Source organism: Plutella xylostella, chromosome 8 (assembly GCF_932276165.1).
Source record: "Plutella xylostella chromosome 8, ilPluXylo3.1, whole genome shotgun sequence".
NCBI lineage: Eukaryota > Metazoa > Arthropoda > Insecta > Lepidoptera > Plutellidae > Plutella > Plutella xylostella.
The window spans coordinates 10,554,884-10,579,370 of NC_063988.1; the positions used below are offsets into that span (position 1 = coordinate 10,554,884).

The following is a 24,487-nucleotide window of genomic DNA, read 5'->3' on the forward strand; positions in this document are numbered from 1 at the left end:
CTATTTCACCTGTATTGAGTGGTCTGACAGTTTTGACTTGTAGAGCGCGTTTGTGTAGGTGAATGCATTTAGTTTGCTTATGAAATAAAAAATCCCCATATTTAGGTAAAAAAACTAAATTTTATCTATAAACATGCGAAATTTTACATAAATACCTATGCAATTTTATCCCTTTGAGATGGTCTGAGGGGTTACGAATGTTTAGCGCGTTTGTGTAGTTGAATGCAAACAATTTTAATTAATAATAAAAATCTCCCCACTTAAAGAAAAAAAAACAAAATTTCCCTTAAAACATGGGAAATTTTACATAAATATGCAATTTTATCGTTTTGTGATGATCTGAGGGGATTAGAATGTATGGCGCGTTTGTGTAGTTAAATGCATAAATTTTTAATTAATAATAAAAACTCCCCACTTATAGAAGGAAAAACAAAATTTCCCTAAAAACATGGGAAAATTTACATAAATATGCAATTTTATCGTTTTGTGATGGTCTGAGGAGATTCGAATGTATAGCGCGTTTGTGTAGTTAAATGCATAGATTTTTAATTAATAATAAAAACTCCCAACTTATAGGAAAAAAAAACAAAATTTCCCTAAAAACATGGGAAAATTTACATAAATATGCAATTTTATCCCTTTGAGACGGTCTGAGGGGTTTCGAATGTATTGCGCGTTTGTGCAGTTAAATGCATAGAATTTTAATTTAAAATAAAAACTTCCCACTTTTAGGGAAAAAAATCAAAATTTCCCTACGTTTTTACGTAGAAAACCGGCCAAGTGCGAGTCGGGCTCGCGCACAAAGGGTTCCGTAGCAGCAAAATTACAGTTAAATCAACCTATCTCAAAAACTATAAGAGATACTTTGATCAAACCAAAAATCGTTGAAAGAGTTAATTAGCATGCATCACCTCTATTTTTTTTAGAATTTTATACCCCGTAGTTATAAAAATAGAGGGGGGGGGACATACTTTTTACGACTTTGAGAGCTGATATCTCAAAAACCGTTCACTTTAAGAAAAATGTTTTTTAGAAAACTTTATATCATTTTAAAAGACCTTTCCATTGATACCCACACGGGTATGTACATCGAAAAAAAAAATTTCATCCCTCAGTTACATGTATGGAGGGCCCCACCCCCAATTCTTTTTTTTACTATTTAGTGTCATATTTTTGTAGCGGTTCATACAACACATATTCCCATCAAATTTCATCACTGTAGTACTTATAGTTTCCGAGTAAATCGGCTGTGACAGACGGACAGACGGACAGACGGACAGACGGACATGACGAAACTATAAGGGTTCCGTTTTTGCCATTTTGGATACGGAACCCTAAAAAATTACCAACATTAGCAATATCACCCCTTTGAAGTGGTCAGACAAATTTATGGTATATGGCGCATCTGTGTAGATAAATACAAACAATTATTATTTAAAATAAAAACTCCCCACTTTTAGGGGAAAAAATATTTTTCCCTTAAAACATAGAAAATGTAAATCTACTTTACCACAGTTTAAGTGCCGAGCGCAGCGAGGCCTTAGTCCTTCTACAAGCTATACCAAAATAAAACCAGCCGAGCGCAGCGAGGCATCCGACAAGTAACCCTGCCATAAATAAAAGAAATCCGAGCGAAGCGAGGCATTACGTATCATAATTATTAATATCAATAAAGAAAAACTACGGGAAAAGTCTCGTTTATGAAGTGGAAAGCCGAGCGAAGCGAGGTAAAACAACCTAAAGCATCAAACCAAAACCTAGAGAGCCGAGCGGAGCGAGGCTATACTACTTTAATCACCAACTGCCTGTTTAACTGGAGAGCCGAGCGCAGCGAGGCAAAACAATCAAAACCATCATACCTTAAACTTTGGAGTGCCGAGCGCAGCGAGGCTAAACATTTCAAAACATCATACCACAACCACTGAAGAGCCGAGCGCAGCGAGGCAATACAACTTAAGTAATATAACCTAACCGTAAAAGAGGAGCCGAGCGAAGCGAGGCAAAACAATGCGAACCACCATATTTCAAACCCTGGAGAGCCGAGCGAAGCGAGGCAACACTACTCAAACCCTCGTCAACACAACTATATAACATGAGAGCCGATTGTGGCTGAGAAATAACTTGAATGAATAAAATGAAAGCCAAAGTGTAAGTTTGGGCGTGTTTATAGTTCCATACGTGTGCAACCAATTATGGATTAAATTTAAGTAAAGCATAGTTCTATAATTTAAAAAAACGCACTTTATTTTACTTACCTAAACAGCAAACCCACATAAGAAATTATGAATAAAAAAAAGCCTGTAAATTTCGTTGCTATGAAAAAGTTTCTCTTCAGGACAAAGTAAACTAATAATCGAGAAGCTAGAAAAACGCGCGAATGGAGGTGAGTCTGATTTTTAATGAGGTGTTAAAGAACCCAATATTTGTACACAAAACTATGTCGGTTCGATAAGTTAACGAAAGTAGGTACCTAAGTAAGAAAAGTTTACAAACCATAAAATGACCATATAGGATCAGTTTCTCTACCGTATTTGTGCGAAGACTATCCGTAATTCACAATGAAAATGGTTTTCAAGGCAAATATTAACATTCCTGTAGAGTTTTTTTTTTAATATAAACGTTAATGCCAGAAATATCCGTTGTATTATGGCCAAGTCAATACCCATCTGTTACCAAATTTCATACTGGAATCATTTTTCAGCTACGTTAAATGCTTCCCTATCTACATTATACCTATATTAATACTGAAATTAGATTTCAAGAGAAAATTTTACCCCATAAAAATGCTCAAGTGGATAACCGTATCTCACCAAAATTCATACTGAGAACCGTAGCCCACCTAAAACAAAATTATCAGTACCCTGTCATAACGAAAATCGAACTGAAAACAGTTTTTAAAGCAATACAAAACGCATGAATGATTTGCTACGGTATGGTCATGGTCAAGTCAAAGCCCTGCTGAAACCGAAATTCATACTGAAAACAGTATCTCACCTGAAACAAAATCATCAGTACCCCTTTAATAATGAAATTCATACTGAAAACAGTTTTTAAGGCGTAACAAAACGCAAGAAAGATTTGCTACGATATGTTGAAGTCAATACCCTGCTGAAACCGAACCAAAGGCATCAAAGCACCGCGCGGCTGCTTGCAGCCCGCGCCACAACGCGACCTCTAGTTATAATATATAAAGCTGGATTACCACTGATCTATTCATTGACATGATTGTTCTCCCAGAAGGAGCCATTTTTTGATATAACAATGTTTCAGGGATATGTACAGGGTGCTCGGGTGAGTAGAGAAAAAATCCGACTTTTTAAAAAAAGTTGTAAAAAAAAAAAATTTTTTTTGCTCCTCTTTTTTGGTGACCATACATTTTTTTATATTTCGAGGGTGTGTTTAGAATGCCTGACAGATTATAAAAAAAATATAAAAAAATAAAAAAACAAAATGGCGGCCGAGTTGCAGTGAAGCAAAGTTTAGGGCGTGTCAGACCCGACTTGAGGTGAATTGATCTCCTGGAAGGGGGGGAGGTGGGGGGATGTTGTTTTTTGTAAACGATGAGGCACATGATGAAATTTAAGGGAAAATTCCAAAAAATGATTTTTTTTTTTATTGCGGGGGGAGGGGAGTTTTTTTTATAAAAACGTGTTTTTTCGGGGATTTTCAAAGCATTTTTTTATTGTGTTCGAGGCATTTGACAGGTTTGACTTGTATGGAGCGGTTGTGCAGTTTGACGAGTAGAGTTGCCATGTGAAAGAATTTTCCCCATTTTTAGGGTAAATTTCGAGATTTTCCCCAAAAACATGAAAAGTAGAAATAGCCAGTTTTAATTTTAAAATTTGATGCAGTTTTGTCGGAAAGACCCGCACTAATGACATTTGACCATTTTTATTACTTTCGACTGGCAACCCTGGGCGATAGGCGAGATTATATTTTTTCCGATTTTTTTACGTCGACCCAACTTGAGGTGAATTGATCTCCCAGAAGGGAGGCAGGTGGGGTGATGATTTTTTTTGTACACGATCTGATGTATGGTGCAGTTTATGGGAAAATTCCGAAAAATTGAAAAAACAAAATGGCGGACTGCTTTGGCGGCCATTTTTTAAAAGTGACTTTTTTTCACGATTTTTGATTGGTTTTTTCACATGTTTAGAGTGGTTGGGGAGATTTGTCTTGTATAGCGCATTTGTGTAGTTTGTAGGGTAGACTATACCAGTTAAATAAAATTTCCCCATTTTTAGGGAAAATTTTGAGATTTTCCCCAAAAACATGAAAAATAGAAATAACCGTTTTGGATTAAAAAAAATGACGCAGTTTAGTCAGAAAGGCTCATACTAATGACATTTGACTATTTTTATTACTTTCGGCTGGCAACCCTGAGAAATACGGGAGATTATATTATTGAAAAAGTTCGACGTCGATTCAAGTTGAGGTGAATTGATCTCCCAGAAGGGGGGGAGGTGGGGTGATGTTTTTCTTTTAACATGGTTGGATATATGGTGAAATTCATGGGAAAATTCCGAAAACTGCAAAAATCAAAATGGCGGATGAAGTGGCAGCCATTTTGTAAAAGAGAAATTTTACATGTTTTAAGGCTATTTCACCTGTATTGAGTGGTCTGACAATTTTGACTTGTAGAGCGCGTTTGTGTAAGTGGATGCATTTAGTTTGCTTATGAAATAAAAACTCCCCATTTTTAGGGAAAAAAACAAAATTTCCCTAAAAACATGGGAAATTTAACATAAATGTGCAATTTTATCGTTTTGTGATGCTCTGAGGGGATTCGAATGTATGGCGCGTTTGTGTAGTTAAATGCAAAGATTATTAATTAATAATAAAAACTCCTAACTTATAGGAAAAAAAACAAAATTTCCCTAAAAACATGGGAAATTTTACATAAATATGCAATTTTATCGTTTTGTGATGGTCCGAGGGGATTCGAATATATGGCGCGTTTGTGTAGATTAATGCATACAATTTTAATTTAAAATAAAAACTTCCCACTTATAGGAAAAAAAATCAAAATTTTCCTAAAAACGTATAAAAAATTACCAACATTAGCAATTTCACCCCGTTGAAGTGGTCAGACACATTTATGGTATATCGCGCATTTGTGTATATAAATACAAATAATAATTATTTAAAATAAAAACTCCCCACTTATAGGAAAAAAAACAAAATTTCCCTAAAAACATGGGAAACTTTACATAAATATGCAATTTTATCGTTTTGTGATGGTCTGAGGGGATTCGAATGTATGGCGCGTTTGTGTAGTTACATGCATAGATTTTTAATTAATAATAAAAAACTCCCCACTTATAGAAAAAAAAACAAAATTTCTCTAAAAACATGGGAAAATTTACATAAATATGCAATTTTATCGTTTTGTGATGGTCTGAGGGGATTCGAATGTATGGCGCGTTTGTGTAGTTAAATGCATAGATTTTTAATTAATAATAAAAAAAACTCCCCACTTATAGAAAAAAAAACAAAATTTCTCTAAAAACATGGGAAAATTTACATAAATATGCAATTTTGTCGTTTTGTGATGGTCTGAGGAGATTAGAATGTATGGCGCGTTTGTGTAGTTAAATGCATAGATTTTTAATTAATAATAAAAACTCCCCACTTTAAAAAAAAAAACAAAATTTCCTTAAAAACATGGGAAAATTTACATTTTATCGTTTTGTGATGGTCTGAGGAGATTCGAATGTATAGCGCTTTTGTGTAGTTAAATGCATAGATTTTTAATTAATAATAAAAACTCCCAACATATAGGAAAAAAAAACCCTAAAAACATGGGAAAATTTACATAAATATGCAATTTTATCCCTTTGAGATGGTATGAGGGGTTACGAATGTATAGCGCGTTTGTGAAGTATGAAGAGACTAATGAATGTGGAGGAAGCGAAAGTATGTCAGGATCGTGGCACATGGAGATCCATAGTCTCTGCCTACCCCTCTGGGAGACAGGCGTGAGTATATGTATGTATGTATGTATGTAAACTATAACTATGCAGGTCATAGTGTAGTGGTTTTATTACCTACCTATAATAAAACAATGACTACCTCTATCTATTATTTTACTTATTATATAAACTGTGTCTAAATTATACCAACTTAGGGCTGATTTTTAAATTGCCAGATAAAAGTTATCAGGAGAATAATTCTTATAAGTACTGTCCTGTGTGAATGTTTGTATTAAACTGTGACACAGCTATTTTATTAGTCAGATAACTTTTATCTGGGTATTGAAATATCAGCCTTTGGAAAGGCATCTGACAGAACCCTAATTACATTCGAATAATGGTAGTTTTCGTTTGTATCAAATGTCTTTCCCCAGGAATGGAATATAGTCACTAGATTATTGGATTGTATTGGATTAGAAATCAAACAATGATTAATTTCTTGATTAAGGATTTATTTAACTCATCAAATTATTATTATTGAACCCATTTTGAAAGCTACACAAAATTAACAATTTAATTATTCTTGATAATCCAATCAGTTTATTGTTATATAGGCTGTTATAAAGTAAAATTGAATTATAATTAATTGTTTTTCTTTCCTCTGTACAAGTTAACTTCATAAACACATTAGTGGGACTCCTTTCCAGAATTTGGCAACTACTTAACCAAATTAATCAGTTTATTGTTATATAGGCTGTTATAAAGTAAAATTGAATTATAATTAATTGTTTTTCTTTCCTCTGTACAAGTTAACTTCATAAACACATTAGTGGGACTCCTTTCCAGAATTTGGCAACTACTTAACCAAATTAATGTTTCTCTTTAGTAGTAAGTATACTTTTGTAGAATTGCCCTTGATTGATTGTTCATTAGGTTCATAAAATAATAAATTAATCACTATTGGCAGGTAGGTGGTGTTGTGGCTGTGGCACTTCTTGGCTAAGTGTTCACTCACACTCTCTTTGTGATCTCATCGAATTTGTCAGGTAGACTCTCATCTTTCAGCAGTTTTCGAAAATTGTATATTGTTCCTGTTGCAGGTAAACATCAAGTTCTACCTTATTTTATATTTTATCTTAGATTAATCTTTCAGTTTTCCCATCAGCAGGTAAGTAGTAGATAGGTAGATAGTTAGTGACACTCATTATTTTAATTACAGTCAAGATATATGCAAGATGTTAGTACTTTTACCTATTAAAAATGTATTAAATATTCCCACTTTCCCAGTTCCCAAAATCTACGTTTTTCGTTTTATCAGTTTTATGTCTACAAAAAAGAATCTGTGGTATCCGTCGGAAATGTCAGAAATCATCGGAAATCGATACCACAGATCATCCGATCTGTCATTCTTACAGATAATTAAATTATCATCAGAATAAGGAGTTACAACTAAAAGGAAACCCAAAAACATGGTGGTAAACATTGAAGAACTCGCTCTACTGCTGTAATTATTATTGTTGTTTAATTCACAATATCGAATGGTAATTTGAAATCGAAAAAAACTTAAAAAATCAAAATCCAACAGGAATCAAACAGCAGAATCGTAGTCGAGGCGACCGACACGGCACGGCACGTAGTGTTATTTTCTCTATGGGCACGGCGGCGGTGGCGACAACCAAGCCAACCTTCCCTATTTTTCTACATTCGAGTTCGTTTTGACTTGGTTTCGACACTCACTTAAGACGTCAGAAGCAGCATCTTATGCTGGCACCACACTTGGCTATTCGCATTTGTTTTGGATGTTTGATGTATTTGCTAAATACCGAAAATATAGGCGAATTCGGCAATCATTTTGAGGAATATAACATGTATACTGACCACACACGATATGGTAGTTTTTGATAACAAGCAAAAAATAAGAATAGCCAAGTGGCATGGTAATATTAGTTAGGTACACTTGTTTGCCAAAAGCTGCGTACAGACCGGCGGTTTCGTTGACCTTCGGTGCTGCAATCTGCCCTGTATTATGTATGATAAATATCCATCGTTGGGCGTTCGTTGGGCCGGTCTGTACGCAGCTTAAAGCAAACTACGCACTAAGCGAAACCAATACGATAAAATTATTCTTATTTAAAAGATAGCTCGTGGCAGATTCTTGCGCTTCTTTAAGGATTTCAAATTAGGATCGTATTTCATTAACTACTAACTTTACTAACACGATATGAAAGATGCCTAAATAGTTCTTTTTAATAATAAATCATTATAATGTTAGACGAGCGAGAGTCTGGAATGAATGACCTTAAAAAGTATTTGTTTTAAATCATTGTCTATGGTTTTTGCATTAAAAAATATAAGTGTTTCATGAACAACCACTGTTTTTTACCTCAGACCTGCCCTGTATTATTATGTATGATAAATATCCATCGTTGGGCGTTCGTTGGGCCGGTCTGTATGCAGCTTAAAGCACACCATGCACAAAGCGAAACCAATACGATAAAATTATTCTTATTTAAAAGATAGCTCGTGGGATTTCAAATTAGAATCGTATTTCATTACTAACTTTACTAACACGATATGAAAGATACCTAAATAGTTCTTTTTAATAATGTTAGACGAGAGTCTGGAATGAATTTAAAAAATCTTTCTTTTAAAACATTGTCTATGGTTTTTGCATAAAAAAAATATAAGTGTTTCATGAACAACCACTGTTTTGTTACCCAGTTTAACGAGGGCGCTGGTGTCTATGTCAAATAAAGAGTGTCAAGTAATGTTGTCTTGTTATAGCCACCGCAGAAGGGCATTTTTTTAAGTTAATCTTTACAAGAAACAAAACTTTGCCGCCAATTTATTAGAAAAGAGCAAGAAAAAAGTTAAAGTGAAAAATTTTGTTGTCACTTTTTGCTTAAGTTTCAGAGGTGAGTGCATGTGAATATTTGTAAATTTTCTTGAAAGTCCCTTAATGTTTATTTAATTATGATTTAATGATATAGAAGTATCAATTGAGTCTAATGGGCAATAAAAATATATATTTATGTTACTATTTACCTAAAATAGACATAGTGGGAACAGTGAAATTTCTCTACATCTCATCAACTCCAGGAACCTTTTCCGTTCCTAGATAAAGTGCAAATATGTACATTTTAACAAATTTACAACATTTATATGGAAGGTTTATTGTGCTTAATGTTAAGTAAGTACGTATTTATAACTCTAATTTGAAAAAATCTAGGTAGTCTAGGTACTTATCTAAAATGGCGTCATGATGCTAACGACGCTAATGCGGTGAAAAGATTAGCTAGACAGATCAGCGTCAGATTAATCGTGTAGCACTTAAATTCAGACTCCTTTCGGGCACCTCAATATCCATAACTCTGTTGTCTGTTGAAAATAATATATATTAAAGTTTTATTTTATTTTTTAAAATTGGAATACCAATAGCTTAAACAACTAACATTAAATTATGAGCAATAAACTAGGTATAACGATGTTGTAAAAGTTGTAGGCTTATCCTTGGAGTTAATCTGGTTGCCTGTAATACAAAATCTATTGTTTTTGGTTTACTAATGGTCATGTTTCTGGTTTACTTATGGGTCACCAATGAGTTACTAAGTGGGATATGAGTAGTTAACTCAAAAATTGGAAACCTCTTTGTGATCACTACAAAAATCTTTTAAATTTATTAATACTTACATCTATTATTTTCTCTCTGTGCGGTGTCAGTGTCTGCATGTGACTAACTTGAATGTAATCTTTGTGCAATTATTATGCATATCTCCAAGTTAACTCCATTACTAACCATGGACCATTTCTCATCGTGTCAGGAATTAAATCAAAACCTCTGACTAGCTACCACCTCTGATAACTTTAATTATAGTGCTTTAAATAAGTTACTTACTAATTCGTCCATTAAAATAAGACATAAAATTCTAAATCCAGATAATCCCAACTTATTATTTCATTCATTCACTAACTGTGTTCATTCCTAATAATTTTCCTGTTAGAATGGAATATAGTTAATATTCCAAACTAAATATAGTAGAAGTACCTGAAATTTACTCATAAATGAAATAATTAAATAAATAAATTACTTATTTCATTAAATAAGTTGTGAAATGTTTGCAATTCATATAATGACTTTATACTTAATATTCAAGTTCTGGTGATATCATGAACCCGGGCCATTACTCATGTTTTATTTACAGTATGGTACCTACATTGAATAAAATCAAAATAATTAACAATTATTTATTGGCAACATTTAAAACGAACCAAACTACAAATGAGTATTTACAAAAAACTTTAAATTTAATGATTGATTAAAAATCAAAATAAATTCTGAAAAAATGAAAAAAAAATTTATTTAAACTAAAGATTATGAAAGTTACAAAAAATATAGGTTGCAGTGTTTGGTAAAAATTAGAAGGTGGTGATATAACAAGGGCTACCACACTAGGCTAGGCCTGTGTCATGTTCTAAACCTCCCATCCATTTAGCGGGCACTTCTCAATGATATGTTTAACTTCCCATGTAACTTTTGTATAATAAGTCCATGTTTATTGTGAAGTTAATAACAAGTACTTAGCTAATTATGCTGAAACAGAATAGTTATAAAAAAAAACATTTCTACCATAAATTAATCAGCTAATTAATGAAAATGATAAATTTATTTAGCAATTATTACTTTTCTTCGTTTGAATACTGGTTCTTAAATAATTATTAATAAGAAACTATACTTAATCTTCACATTTTTAAAGAAAATTCCCAACAACACTCATAATTTTGACCTCAGGTTTATAATCATCACATTAGTTCAAGGGATTCCCAGAACACTCAATCTTGCTCTCAGGTTTTTAGTCATCACATTAGTTCATCAGACGTTCACCATTTTAATGCAGGTTCTATGGTCCAACTGGTCTTATGTAGGTTGCTAAGTATTAAAATAAACAAATTTTGACCTCAGGTTTATAATCATCACATTAGTTCAAGGGATTCCCAGAACACTCAATCTTGCTCTCAGGTTTTTAGTCATCACATTAGTTCATCAGACGTTCACCATTTTAATGCAGGTTCTATGGACCAACTGGTCTTATGTAGGTTGCTAAGTATTAAAATAAACATTGCCTTGATAGATGATTCTTCTTCTTCCTAACCTTTTCCTTATTAGATGATTATCATGTCTTATCGGCAGCATAAAACCAATTATTTCAAACTGTTAGAATATTTCACTTACTTTTAAAATAGATGAAAACAAAATATCTTTTATGTACTTATTTGTATTAGCTAAACAAATTGAGATTATTTCACTTTGATAGAACAATGACAACTGACAGGTGACAAGTAGAACTTCTCTGACACACTCTGAGCTCTGACACAAATGCATTCCGTTATACATATTTTTTATAGGCATATTTAACTGGCGTTCTCAAAGAACATCGCTGCCAAATAAATAAATCAAAGTTACAGAGTCATAATTTATCACTTATTATTATTGTTTTCTTAACGATGTAATTTATCAGTGAACTTCATATGACTGGTTCTATCAAGAGAAAAACAGTTAGAGGAAGATAATTATTTTAGAAGAAATATTGTCGATTATTTCTAATTTTTTATTTTATAGTTTATAAATGTAGAATCTACAAGATTTCAAAGCTAAAAAATTACCACTGTATCCCGTCTTACCCAAATGGCCTAAAGAATACTCATGAATAATACACATGCATTTTTTTGAGTTTGAAATTGTACTTATGTACAGAAACTATATGTATGGCCCTAAGTATTGAGATTAAAAAATACATATATAATTCACACTGTCTTCCCTTACATTTGTTCTAATAGTTTTTTGTAGGTATGAAGCATTCTCAATTCCTCAACTTCAACTTTTTTTATTTTTTATTATTCATTGCAGTGTTATACATTATATACGGTACTTATGTATTATATATGTATATTAGATAGTAAGCTTTAAAAAAAACATATTTATCTAAGTATTTTATAAATTTATATTACATACATATGTATACTATGTATAAACATGGCAAAAATAATAATTTCAGACTACAAACAAAATGCAACGCAGTGCGGGACGTCCCAAGAAGATTCGTCGCGGTCGTCGCAGCACGACGACGACGGCGCAGCCCACCTCGTCCAAGGTGGGAGAGAGCCTCGGCCCGGCCAGCGACGGCGGGATCGACGGGGTGAGCTGCGTGGCGGCGGCGTCTACGCACCAGGGCGGGCCGAGGTTTGCAGGTGAGGGTCAAGGAGCTCAATGTGTGGCCATGTCTACTTGTGCATCTGTAATATCCGTAATCAAAAAGCGACAAATATTCCAACAGACTGACATGGACAACATCCTTGATGCTGGACACGCTTTGTATCCAGTAGTACCTCGACCAGAGGGAGAAAGATTCATTTGCCCCGAAGATTTACCTACCCATATAAAGGTTCCAAATTTCGATGTAGACATATCTGTTACATGGAAAAATAGTGCGTTGTATCCTTCCCAAATGTGCGATTTAGATAATTCTTTGCAAGAATTGAACAATTTTTTGATTCGCGATTTGTTTTGTAACGAATCAGAAGATGATACAACCAGCTATTTATTTACTGGACAACATCAAACGGTATCGTTTTGGCGCTTTAGGAATGAATATTATTTATTTAATAGTCACGGTGTCGATCCCACAGGGCTGTACAATACGAACGACAACACTTTGAACGTCGCCCGGTTATTTAGATGTCACGATTCTCTGTCTCTCGCCAGATTATTATTAGGTAACTGTAGTTTTCAGGGAGTAAATCAGTATGACATTCATAAGTTAACCGTTATCAAGTATTTACCGCGTAATTTAAATCCGATTGTATTATTGACGAGATTACCCGAGATTAATTTAAAGAGAAAAATCGATACAGATGCCGTTGATCCAAAATTATTGATGAACCCAGTTGTAGTTGTAGAGCGAACTGCTGCTGCCGTTGTAGAAGATGAAATAAACATTCGTGGACGACCAAAAAAACAAATTAGAGGCCAAAAAAAATCTGTAGATAACTCCCATTTGGTAGCAGTTAATAAATATAGAGCATCTCATCCAGAATGTAATAGAAAAGCAGTTGAGCGTTATAGTAGGGCGAATCCAACAGTTAGCAAGGAAGCGGTAGAGCGTTACAATCGAGCCCATCCAGAAGTTCATAGGGAAGCCGTCCAACGTTACTCGCAGAATAATCCAGAAGTTAACAGGTTAGCTAGCCAACGGTATAACACAGTTCGAAATGTAGATGAACGCTTACGGGTTTCTGATTCCTTGGTTGCGGTTCGAAGCGGTAGTAATCTCAACACCGTGCCATTATTTAGTTTGAAGAGGCAATCACTGAAGGAACATGATGCGTATCGGTGTTCACATTGCAATGCAAGATTATTTTTTGAAGAAAAAGCCCGAACTCAATGGTGTTGTGGCAGTGGGAAGTATAACGTTCAGAATTTCCCACCTTTGACCGAAAACTTTTATGATGGCCGGCCATTTAATGACAGACCGCGGGCATACAACAATTTATTTGCATTTAGTGCTCTAGGCGTGTCTCATGGTTTTCAAAACCCCGATAGTGGTTTAGCATTCGTCAAAATCCAAGGTCGGATCTACCACCGTGTATTTGATTTAGGATATAGAGACACGCAAAATCCTATCGGTCTATACATCGAAGATCATGAGGAACGTCAGAGAATAGCTAGCGGACAAAGACTCGACCGACAGACTGTGACTGAAATAAATAATTTTATGCATAGTGTTAACCCGTACATAGATTGCTTTAAACAACTCGCTCGTGAAACATCTGATGACGCGTACCTTAGATTTGAAGCCACGTCGCGTCGAACTCACGGTAACATCCTCGGAGATATGCCTTTAGGTAATGAAATCGCCGCGATCATTAGCACAGAAAGGGAAGAGTTTAGTCCGCGTTGTATAGCAATTTGGAAAATCGGAAACAGGAGACCTCATCAGGTAGATTATTTTAACCCGTTATATGAATCTTTTCAATACCCGCTGTTGTACCCTCACGGAACTCCCGGTTGGACCATTAACAAACAGACAAACGACGGATCAAAGCTTTCTCAAAATAAATACGTACGTTGCTTACTTTTGTCTGAAGCGCGTTTTGTTGATTACGGTAGATTATCAGAAGAATGGGTAGTCGATATGTATTGTCGTGTTGAAGAAGAACGGCTTAGATATATATTAAATATTCAAAATAAAACCGACTTGCTAAGATCAGCCCCGTTTAATGAAATTAGGAACAATGAACGCGAATTTGTAGGCGATGAAACCGTACAGGGGGAGGGTGGTATCGTACCGGGACGTGTTTATCTACCCAACACTATTACTGGCGGGCCACGTTACATGAAAACCAAATATATGGACGCTATTGCAATTGTAAACCGGCTAGGCACACCATCATTCTTTTTAACAGTAACTTGTAACCCAAAATGGTCAGAAATTCAAAAATCTCTTGCACCAGGCCAAAAACCTTATCCAAGCTTGTGTGCGAGAGTATTTAACTTAAAATTAACACAGTTGTTGAGGGACATACGGTCCGGTACTTGGTTTGGCAAATGCACATACATCATACACGTCATTGAATTTCAAAAGCGTGGTCTGCCACATGCCCACATTTGTTTCCGCGTTGATGGTGGCGGACCAATTCAAAACACCGATATCGATAAATTTGTCAGGGCAGATATACCATCCGCGGACGAAGCCGAAGGTAGATTGCGACAGGCAGTTTTAAATCACATGATCCACGGACCCTGTGGACCTCCTCACAGAACAGACCTACCTTGCTGGGATAATGAAAAAAGTAAATGCTCCAAGTTTTTCCCCAAAAATGCTACAGACGTAACATATACAGACGATAAAGGGTTTGTACGTCTTCGTAGAGATGCCAACAATAGCGGTACTATAAGGTTTCGTAACCGGCCAGTAGAAGTGAGTGATTTGTGGGTAGTACCTTACAACGCTGCCATCCTCCTCAAGTATGACTGTCATGCTAATTTAGAGGTCTCCTCCGCGCATAAAGTTATTAAGTATTTATTTAAATATATAACGAAGGGCAAAGATGAAACGCGCGTAGCTATGGTCACCGGTGATCTAAATGATGAGGTCGAGAATTACGTGACAAAACGGTACATAGGGTCTTGTGACGCGGCGTGGCGGATTTTCGAATTCGACATTACAGCTCGCGAGCCCACTGTCCAACAACTGACGGTTCACCTTGAAGGGGCGCATAACGTAGTTTTTAGAGCGAATGCTGCAAGTGACGCGGCCGACAATTCATGTTCCACGTTGATGCTATATTTCGCGCGTCCGACCGGTCCAGAATTCGACAATCTCACGTATCTAGACTTTTATGAACGGTATATTGTCCACACGCAAAGGCCAAAATCAAATAGGGTGGAAGTTCACCAAATCATGAATAAGTTTATTACTAAACGGCAGCGCGGAGAAAATGTAACGCGTTTGTTTTGGGTTGCACCAAATAGAGGTGAGCAGTTTTACCTGCGTATGCTTTTGGCTTTATACCCGTGTCGGGGATATAACGATTTGCTCAATTTTGGGGGTCCAGATTGTAAAACGTTCCAGGAAGTCGCAAAGAATGTAGGTATTGCCAACGATGAGCAGGAATACCAACGAGCCATACAAGAAGCTGCCACATTTTTTACCGGTCCCCGGTTACGCAGCTTTTTCGTGCTACTGGCCGTTAATGGAGCTCCTGCGGCTCTTTTGTGGGAAACATCGAAAAATCTTATTTGTGAAGATTTCATTGAACGATGCCCCAACGACACCGAAAGAGCTTACAAGTTAGCATTAGTACAAATTGATAGACTTTTGCGAAAACACGGCACCAATCTTGTGGCACAGGGACTCCCGGATGTTCCAGATGACACGACTGAATTAATTCGTGAACAGATGAGTGAATTCAGCACAGTTCAACTGCATGCTTTCGTCGAACGTTAGTTGCCTGTCTTATCGCAAGATCAACGCGAAATATTCGATTACGTTGATCAACTGTTAAAAGACCCAGTCTATCATTCAACGAATAACAATGCGATTTTCGTTGATGGACCTGCAGGAACAGGAAAGACCCTGTTATTAAACGTGGTCGCGTCTCATGTCCGTGGCTCATTAGGGGGCGTAGTGTTGTGTACCGCAACGTCCGGCATAGCGGCGCAAAATTACGTAGGCGGGACAACAGCACATAGCATGTTTAAATTTCCTTTAGACATTGTGGACGATTTAGGATATTGGAATATTACGAACGGCACTCAGAGAGCGGAGCTTATTTATCATGCGTCAGTAATAATCTACGACGAAGCCCCTATGGCACACAAATATCTCGTGCATTTATTAGATTGCTCTTTACGGGATTTAATGAAGTCTGATAGACTTTTCGGCGGGAAGGTCATTATTTTTGCGGGAGATTTCCGTCAGATCCCACCAGTAGTAACAAACGCTAGAAGTAACGCAGACGTAATTAATTGTTCATTAAAGTCCTCTCATATTTGGCCCCAGTTAAAATGTTTTGCCCTATCAACCGCTCAGCGGAGTAGAGATGACCCGGAATTTTCAGAATTTTTATTAAATATCGGATCTAATAATATTCAGTCAGAACCTATAGATTCAGGCCGCAACATCACCAATTTGATAAATGTCTCTAACGTAAATTATGTCACAGAAGTATATTTTTTTATTGATTCTGTATTCCCAACTGAATGCCTCAATGACCCAGATATCTGTTGTCAGCGAGCGATACTGTGTACACATAATAACGGCGTTAGAGAAATTAATAATATAGTACTAAATAGGGTTTCCGGAGAACTGCTGCATTTCTTTTCAGTCGATAAAACCGTTGCGGACAATGCCGACGAAATATTTTTAGGTACGGATACGTTGAACAAAGCGCAGCCCAAAGGAATACCGGAACATGACCTACAATTAAAGATAGGTAGCGTTTGCATGGTCATGCGTAATTTAAGTTTTTCGGATCGTTTAGTGAACGGCACTAAAGTAATAGTAGTAGCTGCGTCTCCCCGTCTAATAACTGTGCGGAAACCTAATGAACATGAGTTATATTTTATTCCGCGAATTTCATTTAAAGCGCCTATCGCTACGAATAGCCCCATAGAAATGTTACGTCGTCAGTTTCCGTTGCAAGTTTGCTACGCCATGACTATACACAAGAGTCAAGGACAGACTATCAACCGTGTGGGAGTTGATCTTAGGTCGGACGTATTCAGCCACGGACAACTTTATGTCGCGCTAGGTCGTGTACGGAATCGAAACGATCTAACTATTCTTATTAACCGTGATCGTGTCGTTAATAATCACCCGTACGTTAACAATGTAGTATTCCCTGAGTTATTAGGTAGAATGTAATTAAGCGACTTCTCTCACCTCTATTTGGCGGGTAGTTAAATCAATTTTGTTCGTGAAATTATTATTATGTAAATAAAATCAATTTAAATCATGGTTGCATATTGTCTTTTTGACCCGTTTATTTATTGCTTTAGATTAAGATGTAAATCATGCCAAATATTTTTACACTCTACAAATACACTGCTCAATTATTTAAATTTATGCGGGCTTTTTTTTACAACGCTATGCAGGTATATAATTCGCACCCTTATTCCAACACCGTCAACATTTAGTAACTTTTGGTATAGTGACGATTTGGATTCGACGCGGAATCTAAATATTTTTATATTGCAGTAACTCATTAATTTTATTGAAAATTTTGTATAATGACGGTATTGGAATATGGGTGCGAATTATATATTTTTTATTGATATTCTGTAAATAATAATATGTACACATACTTACCTACATTGAATGTACATTTTGTTTAAATTACTGCAGGGTGCTAATTTGAGTATAATTGGCTATACTAAAGCTCTCGGTGAAGAAATTTTCATAATCCATTTTTTGAATCATTGCACTTCTCGATATGGTAATGATTGCAATCATCGATTGACGATGTTCGGTATGCATGAACTTCGGAGACCCACTTTCCCTGTTGGGCCAGTCTGTGCAAGTGCTAATAGTCATTCATGACGATGAATCATAGTTCAGTGTCGGGTGTATCTGAGGATCGTGTGAGTTGGTTTTGATTCGTTGAGCTGTTCTGGGCCATCATTGTCAGAGACGCAAAGGTGTCGATACTGGGGTGCATAGGTCAAATGCATTTATTCACAGATATGGGCAGAGACGGGAGCGTGTGTTGGCTCACAATTGTTTGTGGTCATCGCAACGGCCGGCCAAGGAGCGGTGCCGGCATACCTACACCTGACGGTATCATGTACACCTACTATCTTCTGGGAACTTCGTGCACGTGTGTACTGCGGTGAACAGGCGGTGGCGGGGCCCAGGCACCCACCAGGCTAGCGGGTGGCGCGTGGTGTAGCTCAGGGGGGCTTGGCGTGTAACCGAGCGTCTATATACGCCAGTGTCTGTCCCTTAAACTGTCTAATCTACTATAAATATGATATAGTATTTTTCAGGTAATTTATTTGTATAGTTACATACATATATCATGTCGCTTCATGTTATTTTTAGTGCATTACTTCTTTGGCGAAACTTACATCTAACTGGAAGACATACTATCATTACCTTAGTTTGTCGGTTTCGTAACCGGAATGGCAATTCTGTCTGAACATAATTATTTCACTACACAACTACTATATTCCACAGTTATCAAAACAACATTTAAAAAGTATATAGGAACGTACCTATTTTGTTTAGCTCAAGTTCTGATCAGAGTATTGAGATAATCCTTGGTAGGTGTCTACCTCCAGTGGACGTGTATTAGATAACATGTCAATATTGTAAATTAATTATTATTATTATACTTAAGACTGTTTTAACTTATTAATATAATCATATAGTCATTCGGGGAAAAATCGCATCACGGTGCACGTAACTATGAGTATCAATCCAACTATAGCCTCTTGTTATATCAGATGTCTTTTAATTTTCTTTTAGTAGCAAAATTATAAATGACTCTTTCTGATACTTTCTATGACCTCCGACATCCATCCTTTTAAAAATAAAACACACATACAAGACTTATGACGATAACGCGTCGCAGACAAGCGCGCCCTTTCGATTAATTTCCTTACAAAATGTATAGAAGCGTCGTGTCTTCTCACCCCGTTCGCATTCGCGCCCCGTTCTTTCTGTTTGCGTTGACTCACAACACTTCTATTCATTTTGTATGAAAAATAACCGAAATGCCGCGCCGTTTGCGACGTGTCCTTTTCTAATATATTTCAATAGGTATTGCGACTTAAATGACTCAGATGTCTTTTAACTTTCTTTAAATAGCAAAGTTATAAATGACTCTTTCTGAGTACATTTCAAGTCACAGTTTTTTTTCGATAAACCACCGTTCATGCCTTTAAATTTCTCCAATGTCTCAACTTTCACTTAGTACTAATGCCATAAGCACTATTATTTTAAAATAAATTTGTAAAAAGTTTTCGGGAATTTCAATTTATCACTAAGAAGGTGAGACTCGAGAAGCTCGCGCGGCACTATCACAACTTCCAGAAGACCGTACTGCTAATTCTGCGCCTGCAGTGTCGCCATACAAAAGAAGAAAAGATGGATGCCGAGCCCGCCAGAATGCCCTACTCTTCTCAGGCATTAAAGGATGATGGTGAAGATCCATCCACGTTGAACCATAACATGATGGTCTCCAACTTTGATACAACATCCACTGCGTGAAGCTTGTTGTACGACACACATTCCACACGGCCAATTTCAGAAATTTAAAGTCAAGCCATGTCATGATCAGGATGTTCATGACCTAGCCCAGGCAGCGCATCTTCCCTTCACACCCCTGACTCTTCAAGATCAGCCGTTTCTGGCGCATTCCTGTTGAAGTTGCCACTGAGGCAGTACAGGATGAGAACCCCACAGTCACTACAAGGGCCGAGGTGGCAGCGTAGACTCACATGATCAAACCGACGACCAACCAGTACAAGGACACTTCGACCAGCAGTCACACTGCAGCTTCGGCGCCAGCACCAGAAGCAAGGCGGCAGGCTCGGCGGCATCCGAAGGCATCAATCATCGGTCGTGATATTAGCTATTGGGTCTCACCAAATCTGGCATAAAATTCTTCGTGATGGTTTCACTGATTTTATTTTAAGTACTAATTAACGGTAGTGATTCTTAACAGAAACTAAGTTGCTCATATGGCATTATTAGGTAATGGTAGTAGATTTTTTTCACGACATTCTCTTATTTGGAATGACCCCTTAGGTTTGTATACAACTTTTGCAATCTATTTAAGTAAAATATGTTTTGTTTATGGTAGTGTCATGTAGGTTGGTACAATTTTATGTAAATAATGGTTTGTCTACAAAAAAATATAAAAAAACATAAAAAGAACAAAAATATACTGGCATAAAAAAGATAAAAAAAGAAAAAAAAACTGTGAAAAACATAAAAAGACAAAAAAAATGAAATACGAAATAATAAAAAAATACATAAAAAGGCAAATCATTATTAGAACATTATATAGGTACTTAACTATCGAAATAGGCATACCATAATGTATTATTATTATCATCTCATCTTTCTTTTTCGTAGGTAACTTGTAAAATTAATTAGGTACTTTAATTAGTCTGAAATTATTATCTATGCCATCGCGCGATTGAGTGGCTCGGCCGAAAATATGAAAATAGAACAAAGTATTATTATTGTGTAGATACTAAAAATTTATACACGTTCGCTGTGTAAGTAGGCACCTCCCAAGAAGCGGACCTCATTTGACCTCAACTTCTGTTCAGTGCTGCAATCACAATTTTGACACTTCTCGATGTTGAATACGCGATTATTATTTTTATCTCTTTATTATTTTTAACTCTAAAACCCTATTTCGCCCCTTCAGTCTTTCAAGATAATCAAGATACTGGATTTAATAGGTAATAATGATACACGATAAATTTAATAACCTTAAAATGTAGTGAACGATAGTATGTCATCCAGTTTTATGTAGTTTAATTAATGAACTTTAAATCATCAATTTAAAGCGGTGGTAGCTCAGTCGGGTAAGCGCCCGCTTCCACTGTTGAGTTCTTTTAACTTAAGTACAATGTATTCCATCGCTCTTACGATGAAGGAAAACATCGTGAGGAAACCTGCATATCTAGATTTAGCACATCTAGATATGTGAACCCACGAACCCGCAGTGGACCAACATAGTGGTAAATGGTCCAAGCTTAGGAAGGCAGTTTAGACCTTGGGGATATGCACAAGGGTTCTATCTCGAGAGAGCCAGGTGCAGGTACTTACACGACATAGAATAAAATAGAATGATCAATTTACATTATATTAGCATTTCCCGCAAGCTTCCCTTCTTCTAAAAGATATTCCCGTGGAAATTCTGCGAAAAAAATAAGCCTGTATGTTCTGATGATATTTCATGATATGCTTTGAGTTTTATCAAAACCGTTTAGTTTTAGCTTAAAGTTGTATAATAAACCATACAACTTACTAAAACTCCCGTTCCCGTAGGAATTTCCTGTTGTAACCTTAAATTTACTAAGATACCTACAATCTACATGCTAAATTTCAAGCTTCTAGCTTAAACGGTTTAGATTTTTCTTAAAAAAATCGGGAATACCTTTTTTTAGTGCACCTCCACCTCCACGGTACCTAAGCTACGTTTGTTCGAAATTCCAAAACCCTACTATTAAAACTTTAGAAATTTAATACAAACTTTGACACCACTTTGAAACCCTTTTTACCCCCGCTTTTTTATTTTTGAGAAATAGGGATTGATTTTCGCAAAATCCCGTTTTAGTCAGCACCTAAGTCCTAAAAAGAACCCCCCATGCAGTTTCTGAGATTTTGTAATGAGTCAGTATATACGTGACAAATATGTGTGATGTACAAATAAATTACCTGAGTTATTGAAAAATACCATATCATATTTATAGTAGATTAGACAGTTTAAGGGACAGACACTGGCGTATATAGACGCTTGGTTACACGCCAAGCCCCCCTGAGCTACACCACGCGCCACCCGCTAGCCTGGTGGGTGCCTGGGCCACGCCACCGCCTGTTCAGCGCAGGATACTCGTGCACGAAGTTCCCAGAAGATAGTAGGTGTACATGATACCGTCTGGTGTAGGTATGCCGGCACCGCCTCTTGGCCGGCCGTTGCGATGAACACAAACAATTGTGAAAAAACCACGACCCCGCCATTGCCCATATCCGAGGATATTTGTGTTTGACCTGTGCGTCACAGTGTTGGCACCATTGTGGCTCCGATAAAGGTGGACCTAGAATCAGTTCTTCGATCAAATACTGACTACACGGTTCAAGGGTGCTCCCGATATCTGTTCTATCGATCCATTTTCATGCTTGGCTGTTGGTGCTTCCACTCATTGGCACAACCGGGAAATGGTCTTCGGTTTTCTTGTATACTGTTACGTCATTAATCATTATTGCATTCGTTCTCATATCAGAAACGGCAATAGTATTCAGAAAATGGTTGTGTTAATTTCTTCTACCGATCGAGCTGCTTGTATACCCAATTAAACTTAATGACGTCCCCCAGTCAGTAAATTTAAATAAAATGTACGTTCACAAACACTCACTACATACGAATATTTTATTATTGCTTTTAAAATTTAATTCGTAATTTTGCTAATCTTTATTAGACTGTAATATAGTAAAAAAGCTTTATATGCCTTATTTATCATCAAGACACACACGTATTTTTATTATAATCATGTACTATTATTTATTAAATTTGTTAATACAAATTATGTAGCTTTATAATTGAAACTAGAGGTCGCGTTGTGGCGCGGGCTGCAAGCAGCCGCGCGGTGCTTTGATGCTTTCGGTTTAGGTGGGTGTCTGTTTTCAGTATGAATTTCCATTTCAGCAGGGTATTGACTTGAATATACCGTAGCAAATCTTTCTTGCGTTTTGTTATGCGTTAAAAACTGTGTTCACTATGTTTTTTTTTATTAAAGGGGTACCTACTGATGATTTTGTTTCAGGTGGGATTAGTTTTCAGTATGAATTTCGGTTTCAGCAAGGTATTGTCTTGAACAAACCGTAGCAAGTCTTTGTTGTGTTTTGTTTCGGATTAAAAACTGTTTTCACTATGAATGTCTTTATTAAAGGGGTACTGATGATTTTATTTCAGGTGGGATTAGTTTTCAGTATGAATTTCGGTTTCAGCAGGGTATTGACTTGAACAAACCGTAGCAAGTCTTTGTTGTGTTTTGTTTTGGATTAAAAACTGTTTTCACTATGAATGTCTTTATAAAAGGGGTACTGATGATTTTATATCAGGGGGGTTACAGTTTTCAGTATAAATTTCGGTTTCAGCAGGGTATTGACGTGAACATACCGTAGCAAATCCTTGTTGCGTTTTGTTATGCTTTATAAACTGCTTTTACTATGAATTTCTTCATTAAAGGGGAACTGATGAATTTATTTTAGGTGTGATACGGTTTTCAGTATGAATTTTGGTGAGATTTAATTTCAGTATGAAATTTGGTAGTAGATGGGTATTGATTTTCTCATAATACACTCACAACTTACAAATTCAAGAAATATCCGTTGTATACTCCCGGGCAATGAATAAGTTTCACTCACAAAATGCCGACCCCATACGACCCCAATTCCTGTAGAGTTTTTTAAAACTCCACAGGAATGTTAATATTTGCCGTGAAAACTATTTTTAAATTACGGATTGTCTCACACAAATACGGTAGAGAAACTGATCTATATGGACATTCTTTGGTTTCGTAAACTTTACCCTAGTAGCGAGCGAACATCGTTTTGTGTAGAAATATTGGGTTCTTTAATACCTCATAAATCTGAGTCACCACCATTCGCGCGTTTTTCTAGCGTCTCGATTATTAGTTTATTCTGTCCTGAAAAGAAACTTTTTCATAGCAACGAAATTTACAGGCTTTTTTTTATTCATTAATTTCTTATGTGGGTTTGCTGTTTAAGACACAGTAAGTATAAGTAGGATAAAGTGCGTTTTTTAACATTATAGAACTATGCTTTACTGAAATTTAATTCATAATTGGTTGCACACGTATATGGAACTATAAACGCGGCCAAACTTAAACTTTGTCTTTCTTTTTTATTCATTCAAGTTATTTCTTAACCACAATCGGCTCTCAGGTTATATACGTAGTTGTGTTGACGAGGGTTTGAGTAGTGTTGCCTCGCTTCGCTCAGCTCTCCAGGGTTTGCAGTATGGTGGTTCGCATTGTTTTACCTCGATTGGCTCGGCTCCTCTTTTACGGTTAGGTAATACTTGAGTTGTATTGCCTCGCTGCGCTCGGCTCTTCAGTGGTTGTGGTATAATGTTTTGAAATGTTTTGCCTCGCTACGCTCGGCTCTCCAAGGTTTGTGGTATGATGGTTTGGATTGTTTTGCCTCGCTGCGCTCGGCTCTCCAGTTAAACAGGCAGTTGGTGATTAAAGTAGTTTAGCCTCGCTTCGCTCGGCTCCTCTCCGGGTCTCGGAATGGTAGTCTTGGTTGTTTTGC

At 36.4% G+C, this 24,487-nt stretch overlaps 1 long non-coding RNA gene across 1 annotated transcript; it reads right to left on the minus strand.

Annotated features, from left to right (window-relative positions):
* Positions 1-10,143: 10,143 nt before the first annotated feature.
* On the minus strand, positions 10,144-10,873 carry LOC125488880. Its single transcript, XR_007266549.1, has 2 exons — positions 10,657-10,873; positions 10,144-10,503 (listed from the first exon to the last, which is right to left on the minus strand). It is a non-coding gene; the product is annotated as an uncharacterized LOC125488880 (long non-coding RNA).
* Positions 10,874-24,487: the final 13,614 nt, after the last annotated feature.